The sequence below is a fragment of the Tursiops truncatus genome, chromosome 14 (assembly GCF_011762595.2).
Source record: "Tursiops truncatus isolate mTurTru1 chromosome 14, mTurTru1.mat.Y, whole genome shotgun sequence".
In the NCBI taxonomy this organism is placed as follows: domain Eukaryota; kingdom Metazoa; phylum Chordata; class Mammalia; order Artiodactyla; family Delphinidae; genus Tursiops; species Tursiops truncatus.
The window spans coordinates 46,951,400-46,960,615 of record NC_047047.1 but is presented as its reverse complement, the minus strand read 5'-3'; positions in this window follow the sequence as shown (position 1 = coordinate 46,960,615).

The following is a 9,216-nucleotide window of genomic DNA, read 5'->3' as shown; positions in this document are numbered from 1 at the left end:
CACTTAGGCTTTGATCTCTTACACCAGTTTTATCAAGCTCCCCTAAAGGGAGACCAATTAGGAGTACTTTTTTTTTTCTTCTTTAGGAGTATCTTTTTTTTCTTCTTTTCAAATAGTACTCTCAGACTGAACATTTGAATTTCATTTTATCAAAATTTAGGCATGGCACACATTATTTAAAAAATAAACTCTCTCCCAATCATGCTATTAATATGGGCAGCATTCTTGATTTGAAAAAATAAAATGCTATATTTAATGACATTTCCTAAAGCTGACACAATACACTAAAAAAACTCTTTTATGACACAATCAGAAGCATTATTAAACTGTAGTGTTTCTAGGAAAGTACTCTTTCAATCAATTGACATGAATTCCTAAAAAACAGAATCTTACTCCATATTGTGAGGGTTTTGATTTATTTGCTATGGTATACCATTCTTTTGTGTTCCAAAATACAAAGAAGCTTCTATAATGATGAATTTGGTAAAATGACTTTCCCTAAGAAAAACAATTTATTTTCCAGTGCATACAAAGAGCTTTGTTATGAATCTGAAAGCCTCTTCCATGTACCTAAGAAGGAAATTACCCGATCAGACCAGATAGGGATAAGAATTCTCTTTAAATGTAACCAAAAAACAACAAAAGGACACACATCATCAGAAATATTACATCACGTGTACAGGATGATGGAATACAATTTTTGAAGTGTTATTTTCTTTGCTACCTGAAAATGGAAGATGGAAATTGTGCTGGGCCTGTATTCTAGCTCTGGCTATGAAACTAGTTTTGTCACTTGGAAAATTCTCCAAGTTCTCTTTGTCTCAGTTTGTTCATCTCTAAAAAAGTTGTAGTATATCTCTTCATGGTCTCTTCTAACTCCAAAATTCTACAGATTCTATAACTTGGACATTTTCAAATATATTTTCATTTCTTAGTAAATTCTTGATTTTGTGACAAATTAATAACGAGTTCACGCATTCATATATGACTCCTCCAGTTGAAGAAACTGGCGAATTTAATGAACTTAAAAAAGGAGGAAGAGAAGAGGTTTTACTTATAACTATCCAGGACTATCCCTAAATTCTACTCACTTGAACTTCTCTTATATGCAGCGATCATAAGGTAAAACAACATACAAGTACAGTTGACTCCTGAACAACATGGGTTTGAACTGCGTGGGCTCACCTATATGTGGATTTTTTTCAATAGTAAATACTACAGTACTACACTATCCACAGGTGGTTGAATCCACGGATGCAGAACAGTGGATACAGAGGACCTTACGTACAGAGGGCTCACTATAAGTTGTACTCTAATTTTCAACTGTGCAGAGGGTTAGAACACCAATCTTCATCATCCAAGGGTCAACTGTATAGAGGGTCTTGAAGGAACTACGCATTTCTGAAAAACTGATTTACCAAAGTGAAATTACTGACATGAGCTAATGGGCCAAGCTAAGACATACCACTGAAGTAATGTGAGATCTTTGTTTAACAGCTTTACTTTTATTAGTTAACCTGTAGCACATTACAAACTAAAATAAAGATTATATACCATTGAGAGCACTGTTTCAAGGTCAGTTTCACATATGATTCTAATCACTAAATACTCCAGAATGAGAAGAGAATACAGATGAATTATGGTAGCTTATTAAAACTTTTCTTGAAATTTACTTCCCAAAACTTAGTATCACATTTAATCATCAAAATATTCTATTTAAATTGATTTATTTGGTTATAGTCTACCTCCACACAGGATTTTGGGTGGCTATACGAGACATGGAAGAAATTCTAATTCAAAAAATCTATCTGTGCAAAAGAGAACCAGATAAACTAGATGTATTACAATTAAGTAGTTATTTGCCTTTACCCTAGATGGACTCTCATTTCTTGGTTTTTAAAGAAAACTTGAAAAAAGCTCAGCCATATCTCCCGGTTTCTGGAGGTGAAGCAGGGAAGCCCTAGCTCAGAGCCTGGCTACCTCTCCCGTGGATGGTGGAACTGATATCAGGGAAACTGCTGCTCATACACCCACCATGAGCAAAGTCCTACATAGGTTAAAAAGGACAGCATAAATAAACAGATTCTGGGTGAAAAAACAAAGGAAATATGCAAAGCCCAAAAGAGACACAGCAGCCACTAAATAAATGTTTGCTGTCAATACAGGTTATTTCTGACTTTGGAGGCTCCTCATTCCCTTCTCTCTCCCTTTTGACAATGTTTTGCATTTTCTTTGGGCATTTCACTGACCTAGATGATATTTTATAACATGGCAAAATATACATATTTTAAAACTTATGAACATTTTAGAATATCAAGTTTCATGAAAGTAACTTTAAAGTACATGATTTTATAAATAAACATTTATTAAAAAGGGATTTGGGGGCTTCCCTGGTGGCACAGTGGTTGAGAGTCCGCCTACCTATGCAGGAGACACGGGTTCGTGCCCCGGTCCGGGAGGATCCCACATTCCGCAGAGCGGCTGGGCCCGTAAGCCATGGCCGCTGAGCCTGCGCATCCTGAGCCTGTCCTCCGCAACAGGAGAGGCCACAACAGTGAGAGGCCCGCTTACCGCAAAAAAAAAAAAAAAAAAAAAAAAAAAAAACAAGGGATTTGGGAGTACAGTATGTTGCTGTTTATTTTTTTTCTTCACCTATGAATTTTTATGTGAATGTATTATTTTGAAATGAGAGGAATATCAGTAACTGGGAGAATCACTTCTTTACTCATCTAGAGAAACACTTTTCTTGTGCCAAGATAACTGGAAGTTTGGATTACAATGAAAAGTGTGCTTGGTAAGCATGGAAACAAATCAAAGGAAGGGGGCAAGTCCTGAGGGATATTAATTTTAGACTGGTGAAACTTAATGGATAAATCTTGTCCCACAAGAGAGAACATAATGAACAGTCTCTAGAATATTCATGCCTGCCTAAATCTAGCTGTTTGCAAAAATTAGCCAAAATTTTATTGTGATATTTTCATTTATGTCACTCCTGGCTTCCTTCAATTACTCTCTTAACTGGATCTACAACCTACATCTTCCTCTGAATTTCACTCTTGATAAATCCTTCTCTTTCATTCCATATCCTCTTCATCCTAACTTGACAATTAGTTTACCCTTACTCTAATCACTCAGTTTTATGCCTCCTTTTATTTCCTAAGAACAAATCTACACTTTTCATTGGGTTTCTACTCACTGTGGAAGCTAACGGTCTTCAAAACACGTCTAATTCTATTGGCAGTCATAGATCTTTCTTACAAGACCCTGACTTTTCTTTGTATCATGTGGGTCTACAGTTATTTATTTCCAATTTTGCTTTCCATCCAAGATCTACGTAGTCACAGTGGTCTTTCTAAAATCATAATCTTATATTACTACCTGTTCTTATGACTCCTCCACAAACTCAAAAGATAAATTCATGCCCCTTACAAGACTTACAAAGCTTAGTCTGCAGCTTGTATTTAGCCACCTTTACCATTTTTTTTCTGAGCACCACAAATTCTAAACTCTTCAATGAGGCACAGTCTCGTTTTGCATACTCTTTTCTCTTCTCCTTCCTGTTCCCTTAGCTGACTCTTATTCACGTCTCACGCTAGCTGTCTTATTCTCTGGAAAGGTCTCTCTGCCTCCTCAGTCTGAGTTGCATGTACTCTATCATTAGTGGACATTCTTCATTATAGTTGACCTTCTACATGTCTATATTCACTCATAGATTATAAACCCCACAAGAGTAGTGACCAGGCCTGTCTGATCACAAATATATCCCTAATATCTAAGCTCAGTGCCTCTAAATACTACTTTACATGTCATAAATGTTTTAAAATTTCTCTCTGATACATTATCACCTTAGATACTATAATCAGCTGAAGTTATTGATCCATTTTTACTTCAGAATTTCATTTTGTAACATAGTATCTTTTCTTTCTTATGTAATTGGATATATTTTCGGATCATTATCAAAAGATTAGGAAAAATTAGAACTATTTTGATTTCTGAACTATTTCTGGAATCCATGGTTAGTAGTCAGAGAAAAAAATTATTGCCCAAAGAAAAATTGATGACATACCTATTTGGGGGTTCTGAAATCTAAGGAGGGCCAAAAATGTGCATATTGTACTACAATTTTGGATTTACAGAAGGTTTGGTGATATAAGAGGAGAACTAGAAATATACTTCCTTTATGAGTCATTTATGAAATCAACCCCAATGTCAAATTAAGTTACCTGGAAATGTTTAAGGATTTAAGAAAAGTCTGCGTAATATGTACTTAACACTATACAATTAAGAATGTACTTTTCCTTTGTGTTTTATGTATTATTTCTCTTTTTTAAAAATGATGTTTCTGGGGCTTCCCTGGTGGCGCAGTGGTTGAGAGTCCGCCTGCCGATGCAGGGGACACAGGTTCGTGCCCTGGTCCGGGAGGATCCCACATGCCGCCGAGTGGCTGGGCCCATGAGCCATGGCCACTGAGCCTGCGCGTCCGGAGCCTGTGCTCTGCAACGGGAGAGGCCACAACAGTGAGAGGCCCATGTACAGAAAAAAAAAAAAAAAATTATGTTTCTGAAACTACTGTCAATACATTTTTGAAAAGGAGAAAAGAGTAATATTGGTTAAATAAACATTTTCATGGGACACATTTTTACATGAATATTCATTTCTTAAGCCGGGTAAATTCTGAGTTAAAATATCACCAAAAATATATTTAGCTAAAATGTGGACAAATCCACAGAATTATGGTTTGCAGAGAATAGTATAGAATTCTATGAGATACTTCCTTCTTTTCAATAACTGTCATCTTAGTAGATATATTGTTTGAATGTTCTATGATGAAAAATAAGGTAAAATATAATGAAAAAAATCAAAAGGTGATATAGCCCTAAGAGAAGAAGAAACAGTAAAAAAGAAAAATGACTCTTTTACAGGGTGGAAGGAAAAGACATAAAACCAGAAACACACTAATGATCAGATGACAAAAATAATAGTAGAAAACAAGGAACCTTCTATGTATTGAGGTTTGCCTACAGTCTTCCTGTAAAGTCTCTGGAAACCATATTTAGAGGTTTCTTGTTGTCATTACTAGTAATATATCATTCAGTTGGGAAATACATTCACCTATACATAAAAGAGATGAGGTAAAAAGAAAAATACAAAAGTCAAATTAAAGCAAACTTGACTCCAAATCAAAGAAATACTCTCAAAGCTTGACACTAGTTCAAATGCTAGTATGTTTTCTAAAAATAGGTTGACTCTTGATCGTTTGTATCTATGACTCCAGAGAGTCTACACAAGATATTTTATTTTTTTCTATTTTAATTAATTTTTATTGGAATATGGTTGCTTCACAATGTTGTGTTAGCCTCCACTGCACAACAAAATGTATCAGCCATACACATATAGATATCCCCTCCCTTTTGGACTTCCCTCCCATTTAGGTCACCACAGTGCACTAGGTGAGTTCCCTGTGCTATAGGGCATGTTCGCATCAGTTGTCCATTTTATACATAGTATCAATAATGGATATGTGTCAATCCTGTCTCCCAATTCCTCCCATCCCCCTTTCTTCCCCCTTGGTATCCATACATTTGTCCTCTACGTCTGTGTCTCTATTTATGCTTTGCAACTAAGATCATCTGTATCATTTTTCTAGATTCCACATACATGCATTATTATACCATATTTGCTTTTCTCTTTCTGACTTACTCCACTCTATGACACCCTCTAGGTCCATCCACGTCTGACAGTGAGGACACAGGGGAAAGCCTGGGGTGTAGAGGAAATAAAGCCTGTGTTCAAATTCTCTCCTTACTACACAGATTCTCTGGACCTTAGTTTTCCTAAACGTAAAATGAAGATAGTTAAACAAATCTGGTTTGTGGTGGTAAGAATTAAACGAGATAACATGTAAATTTGATAATACCAGTATGTAGTAGACAATCAGTAAACATCAATCCCTTCCTTCTTTTGCACATTACTACTTAGGGCATTTTAAAAACATACTATTAATTTTACTTCACATAATATATAATTTTAATTATGTATAAAAGATTCTCAGTAAATACGAAAAGCCATCAACATAATGATAATTTCCTAACTTAAAATATTTTCTATTTATAAATGGTCATAGACACAAAACATTTTGTTAGACTTTTTTTTTAAGCTTGTACAAAGATATTTATATTTTTCAGGAGATTGCCTTTAATTTAGTGATAATATTAGTATTATTTGCTGGGGTAAATCACATTATTGATTTAACTTTGGTGTGTCTATATATGTATTTTTTAAACTGGAAAAATCATACGTATACAGTTAAGGAAACCAAGGTCCAATAAGGTATAGCTAATTTGTGGAAAAGCAAAAGACACAACCCATAAACTAATTATTCTACTGAATACCTTTAGTTCTCATAAAAATCATGAGTTGGTAAATAATCTGGATAGTCTGAATAAATTCTTGTCACTTAATTTCAATCTTGCCCTGAGTAATTTCAAGGATCTGACCCATGAAAGCAAGATCCTAGTTAGAAATTATGGCCAATGGCAAGATCTAAGCCTTCCCTCTCCAGCTTTTAGCATTTTCTATAGAAATCCAGTCCTGCAAGTATCTGAATTTCATGTGTGGTTGGCTCACACCAGCTAAATTTTTGAGGAAGAGGTAAAAGAGCCATTTGGGGTTAGATATGAAAAACTTTATGCAACAAATGCATATTTGGAAACCGCAAAACGAGCATGCAAATCAATTTATACGCATGGGTGAATGAATATAGATGAGCTATTTTCAAAGTATAGCCATCCTGGTGTAGCATATCTGTACAAAAGGAACGGGAGGGAGGTGAATTACTCAGCTTAGTCACCCATTTACAATTTTCAGTGGAAAATTGCATTGTCAGTTTCCATTATGCCTGCACAAATTTGGACAAATTAAAGAGTCAACTAAGTAATTATTGATAACATACATGTGTATGAAGTAAAGCAGGAAAGCCTTGCCAGTCATTTGGAACTTCTCAGAAGTTTCTAGGATCTCCATTAGGAAGAATGGTAATACATGTGACTCTGAAACCAATCTGAGACACAGCACTGGCCTATTCAGCCATCTCTCCAACTTGGTATTGGAGATGTGTGAGAACAGGGGAAGATGTCGTAAATGGAGCATTACGAGAAATCACTCTGCTGAACAGAAATAGTACATCTGCTCCCAGTCCCTGCACTTTATCAGGATCCCTTTGCTAATTACCAGGAGAATTAGCATTCAACCTGACAAATGGGTCTAAGTAAAAAAAAAAAATAATCCTTGGAATTACACAGGATTTAAATTCTATAATTCTCTCTTTCATGATATTCTTTCAGAATATATCCTGTGAGATTAGTGCGATGTTCTGTTCTGACAATATGAACATTCTGTTTTTATTTCTATAACAGAATGTTCAACCTAGAATGACAATACAAATCCTTGGGAAGTCATATAAGAGTCTGATCTTCTGAAATGGACTATTAGTTTGACATTTCAAAATCTGATTGAAAATCCCTCAATATGGAGTCACCAACTTCTTTTATTAATCTGGTCTTGTACTTGCAAACATATTTATCTTGCAAACAATTTAAATAGATCTTCTTTACTCCCTCCATAAAAGCAGTACAACACCTGATCTTTATAAATTATTTACATTTTTTATATAAATAAGTATACATACAATCATATTTTTGTGTATATATTATGTGTGTGTATGTACATACATGTATTTGCAATTTGATTATGTTTACTAAACAAAATATTTTTAACATGTTTTCATTCCCATTTAAATAGATACACCTCATTCATGTTATGTTGTGAGGTGCTATATATGGGTCTACCATGGTTTATTTAGCCAATTACTTGCTAATACTTGAGTTGATTCCATTTACTTGATTTCACCATTACAGACAATAGGTAATGTGTATCAGTGACAATGTATCTATGAATCAAGTGAACTTAGTCATTGAAGGTACATGATTAGTCCCTTTATTTTCTGACTTCTAGTAGCACTAAATATTCATCTCTGTGACAGTATTTAATGCATTATATTGAAATCATTTATGCATGTATCTGCCAGCCTACTCCACTAGAACATGACTTGTTCCCCCTTTCAATTCTTAGACCAGTGGTGACCAAACACAGTGTCTCACCAAAAAAAAAAAAAAAAAAAAAAAAGTCAAGTTTCCTGGTTTTCCTTGTCATCAAACAAGGAAAAAACAAACTCAGTATTCGTTAATCCAATGCTTTTTCTACACATCCTCTGTAACTTTCTAAAGACTTACTATAAACTGTTTCCTTTTAATATAAAAGAATCTAATGATTAGAGTAATTTGAAATTATGGTGACTTAATTGAGAGTGTGAAACAATCCATTAAGTGCAATTTTGAAAAGGATTTATGTTTCTCACTGTTCATAGGCATACTGCATTTTTCAAAAAGGCTCATTTTTACAACTGAGGATATCATTAATAATATCACTAATGGCACACATGTGTACCCTATTATAGATCTTCATATACTACGATTAATAGTGAGATTTATTCACAGTTTTGATCCCTGATTTTTTTCTACTTGTATTTAGGTCTCAACACTTTTCATTTGTGCTGCCTAACTTCAAAATTGCTGAGAACACAAAGGTGAATTAACATCTCTGAGATGTTAAGAGCTAACATCTCGTCTTGTGTAGGACAGCTTCTTAGTGAGTGGTTTTGGAATTATGAATGAATTCATGAATGGACAAAAACATAGGGGTCAAAGATAAAGCTAGATTTCTGGTTTGTGTAACTGGCTGTACGAAGAAACCATGGACATTACAGAGTACCCATAAAAAAGTGTTCTTAATGTTGTGAATGGTTGTTGCTTTGGTTTTATTTTCTTTGTTTTGTTTTTAGCTCAAAAACTATTTTTCGCCCTTTCATCTCATCCTTCTCCAGGAAGAATTCACACAAGTGCTAAAACCCCTTTTATCCAAAGCTGTATTTCCCAGAGGAAGAGCAATGACCCAGAATATAAAAGGCTTGATATGGGAGTGATACCACTCAAATGTGCTGCAGTGAGGTGGCAGGGCAGAAATATCACACCTGGTGGATGTGGATTCAGTACCAGCAGGATACCCTGGAGATGGCAGCATGAACAAGTCCAAGGTACGTTGAGATACAGGCAGCAGCTGTAACTCGAGCTCAACCACGTTGAAGGAAACATGAAACTG